Source organism: Microtus oregoni, unplaced genomic scaffold, assembly GCF_018167655.1.
Source record: "Microtus oregoni isolate MIOR12 unplaced genomic scaffold, Mior012 000000F_ref0000247, whole genome shotgun sequence".
Taxonomy (NCBI): Eukaryota; Metazoa; Chordata; class Mammalia; order Rodentia; family Cricetidae; genus Microtus; species Microtus oregoni.
This window is the reverse complement of record NW_024543059.1, coordinates 82,552,689-82,564,908: the sequence shown is the minus strand read 5'-3', so window position 1 is coordinate 82,564,908 and position 12,220 is coordinate 82,552,689.

Below are 12,220 nucleotides of genomic sequence, written 5' to 3'. Positions count from 1 at the left end.
CAGAAAAAATATAAGTTCATTGGTAAATTTTATGAAGGTTTTAAGTAAGGAGCAATATCCATTTTAGACACAGGGACAGACGTTTATGATTATCTGCAATAGCCCCTTCTAAATCTATATATGACAAAAATTGAACTTTTTAAACATTTGAAACTGTCATTTTCAGAAATAGCAATACTTTCTAGATACCCATGTACAAACTTTAAGTGTCTTCAAGAGCTATACTTCGAAAAATACAAAATGATGCAGAGAAAAAGGTAATAGAGCAAGAAGTAGTAGGTTCTTCAGGCACCATTTTAAAAGCAGAACATTCTTCTCTAATAGAGATATAAGACGAAAGTAACACTAACCAAATCTTAACAAAGTATTTTGTAGAAACTGATGAGCTACTTCTAAAATCTTTGTATTAACAGATAACTGGATTCTTGAAGGGGAAAAGTGGTAATGTTTAAGGTCTTCCTTTCTGACTTAATACTTATTATTACAACTGAAATAGTCAAGACAAGTTAATACTGCCAAAACTAGACACATGGGTAAATAAAGCATGTAGTAAGCATAACAAACTTAAACATATAATGTCAACTGATTGCTTTATTTACATGGTCAAGTAATCAAAAATTAAATTGGTGATCTTAGTTATAAATGGTACTAGAACAAAGAAGTATCCATATTTGGAAACAAAGATGAAGATAAAATCAAAAAAGGAAAGGGATGGGAAGTAAGATGGGACAAAGAGGAAGAAGAAGTAGAAAGAGAGGAGGAAGAAGAATAAAAAAGAAAAGAGGACCAGCCATGATTACCAAAAATCTTTTGAACTTTATTTCATATAATATACAGAATTAACTAAACCAGAACATTGAAATAATAGAAGACATAAAACAATAAGATACTTAGAAAAAGTGGCAGAAAGTAGATTAAATCTTGAAAGTGCCAGGCATTTGTTAAGTCATTAATATCTAGAAGTATTGTAAAATGGAGCTCCTCATAATTAATTAAAACCTTCTTCTATTTTTAGACAATGAAAATTCTACAAATACTCAGGCCACATGGGCATAAAAATGAAGTTGCACTCAATATATAGGGAATTAGCACAATTCCACAATAGGAAAAAAACTACTTGGTGAAAAATGGACAGACAACTGAATGGACAAGTCACAGAAAAGAGAGAAAAGAGCCAGTAACATTTTAAAAAGTCAATGTCAGTTGTCATAAGAAAAGCAAAGTAAATGAAAATTCCATCTGTTGGATGGTTCCAATAAGAACAACTTTAATGTTCATTTATTGCTGATGAATGTATGCAGTGGTTCGCAAGAAAATGGCCCCCATGGGGGGGTACTATTAGGAGGTGTGATCTTGTTAGAGGAAGTGGGTGACTATAGGTGATGGCTTTGAGTAATCTTTTCTCAAGCTTCACTCAGTGTAATAGTCAGTTAACATTCTGTTGCCTGCAAGGTGTAGCACTCTCAGATCCAGCAACATGTCTACCTGCATGTCACCATGCTCACTAACATGATGACAAGGGACTGAACTGTAATCTGAAACTGTAATCAAGCCACCCCAATTAAATGTTTTCTTTTTAAGAGTTGCCATGGTCATGGTGTCTCTTCACAACAATAATAACCCAAATCAAGGAATTATTAATGGTGCTACTCTACTTTGGAAAATGGTCACATCAAGATTTTCATGAGTGAAAGCAAAACCAGCTAAGCAATTTAAATAGACCTATAATACCTAAGAAAACAAAAAAGTCATTAAAAGTCTTTCAAAAAAAAAAAAGTCCAGAGCCAGATGGTCTCAGCACAGAATCCTATGAGACTTTCAGAGAAGAGCCAATACCAATACTCCTCAAATTATTCAAATTATTCCACACAATAGAAAGAAAAGGAACATTGCCAAGTTCTTTTTATGAGGCCCCAGTCACCCTGACTCCCAAACCACAAAACAATTCAACAAAGAAAGAGAATTACAAACCAATTTCTCTCATTAACACTGATGGGAAAACACTCAATAAAATACTTAGAAACTGAATCCACCAACACATCAAAAAGATCATTCATCATGATCAAGTGAGCTTCGTCCCAGAAATGAAGGGATTATTCAACATATGAAAATCTAACAATGTAGTCTACCAAATAAACTAATTGAAAGAAAAACCCCACATGATCATCTCACTAGGTGTTGAAAATGACTTTGACAAAATCCAACACCTCTTCCTGATAAACGTCTTAGAGAGATCAGGGATACAAGAAATACACCTAAAAATAATAAAGGCAACATACAACAAACTGACAGCCAAAATCAAGATAAATAGAAAGTCAAACCAATACCACTAAAATCAGAAACAAGACAGGGCACACACATGAGCAATGTATGCATATGCCACCAAACCTCACTGCTAAGAACACATTATAATTGGGATTTACAAATTGCTGCTTTATTTGCCCAATACCTGCAAATTTAATGAAAACAAAAGAAAATAGGAGTGGCCACTACTATTATGAAAACATAATGTAGAAAAATCTGAATTCAAGAAATTATTTTGAATTCTTGATGTTAAAAGTATCATTTTACACCAATCAGCCAGATTAAAATTATGCCAATTTCTTTTGTTGGTTTTAATGAAAATGATGTATATGTGCTATGTACATAGTCAATGATTTTCTCGTAGCTTTTGTTGGTTTTAATGAAAATGATGTTTATGTGCTATGTACATAGTCAATGATGATTTTCTCGTAGCTCTAGTTGTTCTTTGTTTTGCTAAATCCACATTATTCACCATTTTCCATGAGCAAATAGAAGCAATCAATGATGAAAATAGCAAGATTAGTTAGTCTATCACACTGGAAAAGAATTAAGAAAGAAAATGATTATTAGTTTTGATTCACTGAAATTTGGGTATAACTTAGCTGGGGAAGAAACTAGTAACCTAACTAAAATCAAATTATTCACGACTGTTGGATTGATTTTATTAGAAGGTGTCATGAAAAGCTACCCATAGTACCTGAACCACAAGGGCAAATGCTTCTAACACATATGGTGCTAAAGTTTGAGTGCAAAGGTCTCAACATGAAGCATGAGGCTCTTGAGTTTAAGGTTAAATCCCTCTGCCTGGTTTTATTCTGGAAAGCAAAAGAGAAATGTACGATAAAGTGGAAAGATTCCGTGGACCATAGTGGCAGATGAGAAACACTTGAATCTTTCTGTGTTCGCTCTTATCTGAGGAAGAAGCATCCAATTTAAGTAAGAAGGCATTGCAGAGGAAACAGAAGTTACACTGTGTTCTTCATGCAAGACAGCAAACATAACAAGAATGTAAGGGTTTGAGGGCAAAAGCCCCAAGTGTTTGTGGATGAGAGACTCCAGTGCCTGCAGTGGCAGGCTGCTAAACAAAATGATGAGGGCTGGGGTTGGCAGAGATGCTTGACACTGAGGCACTTAGCTTTTAGAAAACAACTTCTGTACTTTTCTCTGTCTGAAACTTTTTAGAATTTGACTTTCCTTTCCAACTGACCGTGGACTCGCTGAATTTTAGTGGTCGTCTCTAATTAAAAACATTTTGACTCGGTTTTTATGTAACTTTCAAGAATCAAATATTCTTAATGCCCAGAGCTGAAGGAGTCACTTTCATCAACCCTAGTTCTTGCCTAGACAATTTAACCAAATCTGAGTTACTGAACGGACTTTCAGGGAATAAACAAACTTGGGGCTGTGATACATCGATACAATTAATTCTCTGGGTCATGCTCTTAAAACTCATTGCCATTGCTAAAGAGTTATCCGGTTATCCTGGTGTGTAAAGTTTAGAAATTGGATATAAATATTCTCAGGTGCAACAACGTGGAAGAAAAGAAGCCAGATGTAATGGCCATGCGTATGTTCTTTAATTACACTTTTCTCGTTAGCTGGATTCAGGTCACTGGGCATTTAGACAACCTTTTTGTACCTACAGATACCATCAGAATAACTCATAAAATCTTTCTCTACATTTTTCATCAAGAACAATAATGTTTTCAAAATTATTCTACCAATTACTTCTGAATCACTTCGCTCTCTGTGCTAGAGATGTGATTTCCCACTCTCCATAGATTTGGGCTCATGGTTTCAGAAGTCTTCATTTTTGGTTGTTGACTTTGTGTCTCTGTGCTGTGGGAAGGCAGCACATCTGACAGGGTCACATGACAGGAGATACAACTATCTCATGACAGTCAGAAGAAAATGACAGACAGGGAGCAAAGAGGGCCCCAGTGTCCCCTTCAAAAGTGACCTAAATTCGTCCTACTAGGGCCTTACTTGTTAAGCTCCTGTTGCCTTCCAACACCACCACAGGCTGAGGATGAAGCCTTCAGCAAAGTTTGGAGGCATTTTAGATCCCATATATGGCATGGTAGATGAAAAACATGCCATAATCTCAAGACCTTCAGGGAACTTAGGAGTGAACTACACATGGGACTCACTGGATCCAAAGGCGGAATGCTTCCCAAAACTCTGACTGTGACACACAGCATCTGCCACGACTGCATTTTTGTTTCCTGTGAGGAGAACAAACACAGACTTGAAAGGCAAGGCTGATCACAATATCTCATTCCTGCTTGGCTTTAGCATTTGTATTCTCCCAACTCAGGTCTTAAACGGGAGAGAATTAAACTGGAGAGAGCTTCAAAAGGCAATGGAAGTCTCAGGGGTGGAAGCAAAGCAAATATTCAGGGCAGCAAAACAGCATGGTGGGAGGCAAGCTTAGTCTCATCCTTAGAAGCAGAGGGAATGAAGAGGCATAGAATGGTTTTTTTAAAAATTGCTTAGGGAGCTAGAGAGGGCTCAGCAGCTAAGAACTTTCATTGTTCTGGTGCAGGCCCAATGTTCTGTTTCCAGCAACCATGTAGGACAGCACACAGCTGCCTATAAGCCCAGCTACAAAGTGACCCCATTACCTCTGGGCTCTGCAGGCACATGTGCTCACATGCATATAGCGTCATGCAAACATACACATACATATAATTAAACAGTGATAATATAAACATTAAAACATGTTCAGGATCAAAGTCTCATGCAATGCCTTCATGTTGAGGTACTACTCAAGCTCTGTAGACAATAGAGTGTCATGGCTTGATTGACATCACCATGAAAGATGAGTTATCTTCCAAGAGTTGCTCTGTGCCTTTATTTTCAAATTAACCTCAAGAATCTTAAAAGCTGCACATGTGTATAATATTTGAGGAAAACTAAAATAGGGGTAATATATATTTACATATTAGCTCATTCATGAGGACCTATTTCTAGCCCTATTTAAATTAAGCTATTTGGCTATAAAAAACCTTTACATGAGAAGATTCTCATGGAAACTTCTTATGAACAATATAAAGTAGACAGCCACAGACATAATGCTTATGAATATATCCAAATTTATACTTCAGATGTTATTCATAGCACAGAATAAAACTGGAAGTAAAAGATTTATATAGAGAATCTTTAAATGCAATTTGACAAAATAGAAAATAATAAATTCAAATGTTTATGTATTATGCTAACTGAAACCCAATCTGACATTTATGGTTTAAAGTAAACTCATCAGAGGGAATGAGATGGCTCCATGGGTAAAGGCATTTGCTGCTTGGCAACCCAAGTTCAGTATCTGGGACACACATGGTGGGAAGAGAGAAGTAACAATTGTCTGCTGACTTCAACACACAAAGCAGCATGCTTGCACCCAGGCACATGCACACATAAAGCAAATAAATAAATAAAAGATTTAAAGTGAACATGAACATTGGTATTTTACTACACACTTCTGTTTGGAAAAGTAGAAAAATATATATCAGAATCCCATCTTTAAAGGCAGTTGTTAATGTAGACATATAACATATTAAGCATGAATCAATATGATTTGATGTATGCTTGTTTACATTTTCAATAGGGAGTATTTTACAATAAAATAATTTGGAGATTCAAATGTCCTATTTGAACATTTGAAGTCAAACACCAGTCTTAGAGTATCATCAGAGAAATAACTGATTTTTTTGTAGTTGAACATGCCACTTAGAAATAAGATAAAATAAAGGAGGACAGATGTCCTCAGAACATAGATAATGAATGACCAATCTTCCCAAAGCTAGGAGCATCAGACACACAGAAGTAACATTTTAAGATGATAGTGAAAACACTTGGCCACAATAGCACCTCTTTCTTGGTCAACTTCTTCCATATTCAAAACAAAACAAGTTTTCAAGTGCCACTAATACAACACCAATATATAATGAATACATTAATAGTCAAGACTTTGAGTTATGTAGTCATGGAAATTTAGAAAGTACTCATAAATGAAATACCACTTCTAGTTTAAAGTAGTCAATACAAGTACTTGGTATGAATGTCTCTCTCTCTCTCTCTCTCTCTCTCTCCCTCCCTCCCTCCCTCTCTCTCTCTCTCTCTTTCCTTTCTCTCTCTCAACACACACAAACACACACACACACACACACACACACACACACACACACATCCAGCTAATTCAGACAACACTGTGCTTCTTTTGTTCGCATTTGAAAAACATTTTACAAAATGTTAAAGAATCAATGGGACCTGGTTCTTGAGCAAGACCTAATTAGATGTGACTTTGGAAAGATTTTCTTGGCTCTTATTTTACTTTCTTTTCTTCTCTGGGGGTAGAGAGGAATTCAAAATCACTAACCTCAAGGAAAATCCATGATTCCTGTGTCATTCACCAAGTTTTTGGTTACCTACCACTTTGAACTTTTCAGTAGACTGCTCAGCTGGGCTGTGAGTGTCCCGGATAGATTTTCCATTATCTAGCACAGGTTGTTGATAGACTAGACATTTTTAAAACACTGCTCAGTGGACTTACTCACTGGGAAATGATGGAACACTCCCCCCAAAAGGACCACTAGATTATTTGAATAGTCTCTAGTCCAGAGTTGCACTGTGAAATGGGATGTTTGAAGAGACTTTTCATTTTCAGTTTAAAATGTACCACCTTCCAATTGTTATGTGACATTACTTAAAACCTAGAGGATTTGTTCATGCATAATTTTTATGTGTCTGAAAGTAAAATGATGTAACGTGTGATCTACCTACAGAGATAGTAGAAAGTCATTTTAAGGCAGCTGGGGAAAGGTGGCGAACTTTCAAAATCATGTTCTGGTTTAGCTGGAATTGATCTAAAGACATCTTCTTGCTAATCACAGCATTATTAGGTATATGCGTAGAAGGGAAGAAAGAAGAGTATATTTCACAATAAGCTTCTTACTTAGGTCCAATAAAATGGATCCTTTGTCTGATTGCTTTCAGGATCGTTGTTTCAGATGGGAGTGGTAGAGATTCAGGAGGTGTGGGCTACCTCTCATATCAGTGAATTTCCAGTGTAAGCACAAAGCAACTTAAATATCTTGTATACTGGAAATTTATTTGAACATAGCAAGAGTCTGTGGATTCTTTGTGGAAAGAAAAAGTGACGACCGCATCTGTGAGGTGAAAGCTGCTAAATGATGGGTTTTGGTCCCGCCCTCACTCAGTTTGCTGCAACCACGTCATAGCTGGCTGTGTTGCTGCTGTCTACGGAGGTCACGTTTATTTTTAAAATTATACAAATAAGGTTATTTATCCATTAAAAATTATAATATAGCATCGCATACTTAATAGTAAAATAGCATGTTGAAATATTTTATTTACTAGATTCTATGTAATGCACAGTAGTTATTACCGTTTTCTTGCTGTGAAAAAAAAAAAAACAAAACACTTGACCAAAGCAGCTTGAGAATAGAAGGATTCGTTTTGGCTCAAAGTTTGAGAATACTGTCCATCCGGACAGAGAAGGCTCAACAAGGGTAAAATGATGTGCCTGTCATATGATGTCTTCAGTACAGAAGCAGAGGGATGTCGATGTGGATGCTCGTGCTGCCTTACAGTTCACAAGACGGTGCTGCCCAGGTCCAGGGTGGTAAAGTTCCATCCTTCGGTAAACCTTTCTGTAAACACCCTTATAGACAAACCCAGAGGTATGTTTTCTGTGGTATTTGAATCCAGTCAGGTCAATGATGATTGTACTATTTTGCCATTAAATCACAAGAGAACGTGTGGTAAGAATGGATCGTCTCATTTATTGTCAAGTCATGGATTCATGCTGTCTGTGTTTGAGGATAGGTCAGTCTTCACAGGGCAAAATGGGATGCTTGTTAGTCTCTATCTTTGTCTGTCTTCTCTCAGGAAAAAAAAATGTTCATTTTTTGGCAAGATGTCATAGATCCAAATACTTTCCAGTTTGGGGATTCTTTCTTTCACTCCTAACTTTATATGTTTTTCTAACCCCTCCCTACCATGTTTCTTCTCATTTCAAATTGTGCAGACATTCCTAGCCTTAAGAAGGGCAGTAGGTAAGGGAAGCCTTCTTACCCACTTGTTCCCCATGAACAGATCTCCAGAGAATTGGCAGATTTTTGTTAATTCATGCCCACTCTGTTAAAGTCGCATCTACAGCCTTGATGTACTCACAGCTCTGTTCCCTGGCTTATGTACCAGTTTCTGTAGAATGAAACTGTCACACCATTCTGTGCTTTATCTAAGTTAAAAATGCAACAATGAATTAAATTTTCCATTGGATTTACTGAACTTCTCTTACTATGAGGATAAAGAATTCACCCTTTTACAATGAACATTTAGGAGATGCCCTTGAGGGCTAACTGACCTGCCCTTTCCCAGGTAGAACAGAACTTCCTTCTTCCTTGTGTATTTACTCCTGATTCCTAGGATTCTCAACCAGGAATGCACTGGTAAGGATCATGGGATAACAAGCAAACTTCTAGCTTTGGACATGCTAGGAAAGAAATGCATAGATCCTGTTCTTATCCTTCACAAATTTACACACTTTTAATGCATAAAAGATTATGGTAAGGATATAAAAATCATGTAAATCAGGCATCCACATTCTCTTTTAAAAGGGAACTATTAGATAGTTACCTGCTAAACCTAACTTATAGCATTATTCCAAAGATTTAGAAATCATTAAAGTAATTGAAAACTCAAAATTCTATACACTAACAAATAATTTCGTGGATCATGTCATTTCTTTATAGACAATGAATACCTATAATTAAATGTAGATATTTCTTTATGCTACCACAGAAGTTAGGAGTGAAGGACATATCATTTGTAGGAGCAGTAGTTACCTGCACAAGACTCGAATAAGATCAAGTCAGCTAAAGCTTCCAGCATGGATAAGAGAGGAGCTCACACACCCCCACTCCTAGCTGAAGCTCTGTTAACAGTGATGACTGCTGTAGAGAAGAGTAATTTTTGGGGGGGTGGTAGCTATCTTGCCCGTGTCCCAGAAGATGGCCCCACGACCCAGTGCTCATAGACAGCACTAAGTGAAGTCAGTGGGCTACAGAAATGAAGTTAGGAAGTAGAGTAGCTGTGGGGAGTGCAGGGTGAGTACATGGTAGAAAAGTAGGAAATGATGTAATCAGAATACATTGTATACAAGAATGCATCTTTCCGAGAATACATTTAAATTATACAGGTATTTTTGTCACAAAAGAACTGAACAAATCAGAGTTCATGTAATAGTTTTGGTTCTTCACTAAAATATCTAAAAGTATTTTTAGTTGAATTACAATGTACTTTAAGGTACGTAGTGTCTCAAAGCTGTTTAGCATCTTCTGATATTTTTAACAACTACATAGAGTAAGGGCCACTCTCATAATACCTAAAAATACTCAATAATTGTTTCCATGGACTTGTCCTCTTTTGAATTACATGCTAGTATAGAAATTTTCAAGCATTTTAAAGTCATCTATATATACTGGATTAAAGTATACAATAAGCAAAATTTATTCTTAGAGAAGTCCTTATTTTTTCTGTTCCTGTGCTGTGTGTCTTTAAAAAAAAAGAGAGTGTATTTTCATTTTTAGTCATGAGTGTACATCTGTGTTTAGGTATGTGCACATGAGAGTGCAGGTTCTGTAGAGATCTAGAGAGAGAGTAAACACCCCTGGAGCTGTTGTTAAAGGTGGTTGGGAGCTGTTTGACTTGACTGCTGAGACTCATCTCAGGTCCTCTGTACGAGCGGTATGTGCTCTTAACAGCCAAGCTCTCTCTCTAGACCCACTTTAATTATTTAGTGTGCACTGATTTATTGATTGGTTGAGACAGTGTCTTGTGTATCCCAGGTTGTCCTGGACTCACTCTTTGGCAGAGGATGGACTGGCAGTTCAACTCCTTTTGCCAACCCCTCCCCAGTGCTGGGGCTACAGGTGTGTGGTGCTGAAGACTGAACCCAGGGGTTCACGAATGCTACAAGCTGAGCTACATCTCCACTTCTACAATTATTTTTAACATGAATATAAATTTTATTCATGGCCCTTTTAGGACTGGGAAAGAATTTGAAACATGAAAGAAAATGTAAAATCACACATCTTAAAATAAGAAGAGACCATAGAGGAGCAGTAGTCTAATTTGCAGGAGACAGTGAACATCTTTGATTATATGACAAGTAGGTTATGGTATAAGGCCACATTTTTAGTACTTCAATGATATCGAAATTAGTTTGACTTTACACAGTTTCTATACAGAAGAAGCGAAGCTCAGTTTGTGTGTATATTCGCAGGTGTTGTGCCTGCATGTGTGATACCTATGTATATGTGTACAGATGTGTGTGTAAGCACACGTGTGTGTGTGCATGTGTGTACACGTGTGTGTGCGTGCATGTTTTAAGTATGTGTGTGCAGGTGTGTGTGTTCATGCACATGTGTATAAACAAGCACGTGTATGTGCCTGTGTGCGTGTGTGCGTGCATGTGTATGTACTATTCTTCCTGAAGTGCTATATGCCTTGTTTTGTGACACAAGATATCCTACCAGGCTGAGGCTCACTGGGATAGGCTAGATGGCTGCTAGGAAGTCCCATGGATCTGGCAGTCTCTGCCTCCTTAGCACTGGGATTATAGAGTCATTCCCCAACTATAATGAGTGACCCTAGTTCCTGTTGATTGGGATTGATTGAAAGATATGAAAAGAAAAGAAAAGAAAAGAAAAAGGAGATGAACCTCAACAGAAGAAGGTTGTCCTTTGTTCAATCAATGAAGGGTGGTGGTTTCTGCAAAGGAATGGAGCCTGAGCATGGAGGCATGGGGACCTGGGGTTTTATAGGACAGAAGAGGGAGCTTTGGGGATGGAATAGTTAATCTGCAGTTCCTCTGCTTTCAGTCTCAAATCTGTAACACCAGTGGAGATGTTGTGCTGACCTTGTCCAGAACTTCCTAACAGTCGGCAGGTGTTATCTGTCTGTCAGCTTTCCTGGAGGGGGGTTCTTGGCTACCCTGAGGCTTTTTGTTCATGAACCCTTCAGTGCCCAGCTGTTTCCCAGGGAGTCTGGGGACTGAACTAAGCTCTTCCTATCTACATAGCAAGCATTTACGGACTGAACCCTCTTCCCAACCTTTCATTAATTCATTATAAAAGCAAGTTGAATCTAATCCTTCCTCTTCTCAAATTCTTTCTCTTCTAAACAAGTCATTTTAAACTTTACTTAGAAGGCTTTCTACTCTTTACCATGTCCTGCCTCCATCTCTTCTAACCTTATCTTCTGAAACCTTCTCTAAGGGCAACTCAAATCTGCTACAGGCCACTTAAGACCCACAGAACATGTAATCATTAAGACTTTTAAATGTCATCATGTCTTGGTCTGAAATCCTCTCTTCCAGCATCCTAATATAGGTCACTGTTCCTCTTTTTATGAAAGAGTCTGACGAAACAACATTGTGGCAATATATTTGTATTAAACTCTCCATAAATTAGCATATTTCTCTGAGTAACTCTCACCCCCATATTTTTACTTCTCTTTCAAGCATATATCTCAAGGAAGCAACTTTATTTAGATATTCATGCTCACACTACATTGCACCAATATATTGAATTCTATTTATTTAACCCACTTGACTGAAATTGGCATTCCCTGAAGAAATGGGATTTGAGTGCTCTGGTCCCCCATGGCTAGTTCCTAGAAGAGTCTCTCACATTTGGCTTGGTGCTCTATAATGTTTGAAAAGAGAATTTGCCAACTCTTGCATGAGCTCCTTTAAGACAGCGTCAGTGGTTTGAAAATCCCTTATTCTGCTAACGACTATAGACCACCTTCTATAGATCTTTCTTGCCTATAGGCTTAGTTCTACTTCTTATGTCCTACCTCCTACTAAATCCTTCAAATGTTTGAAGAA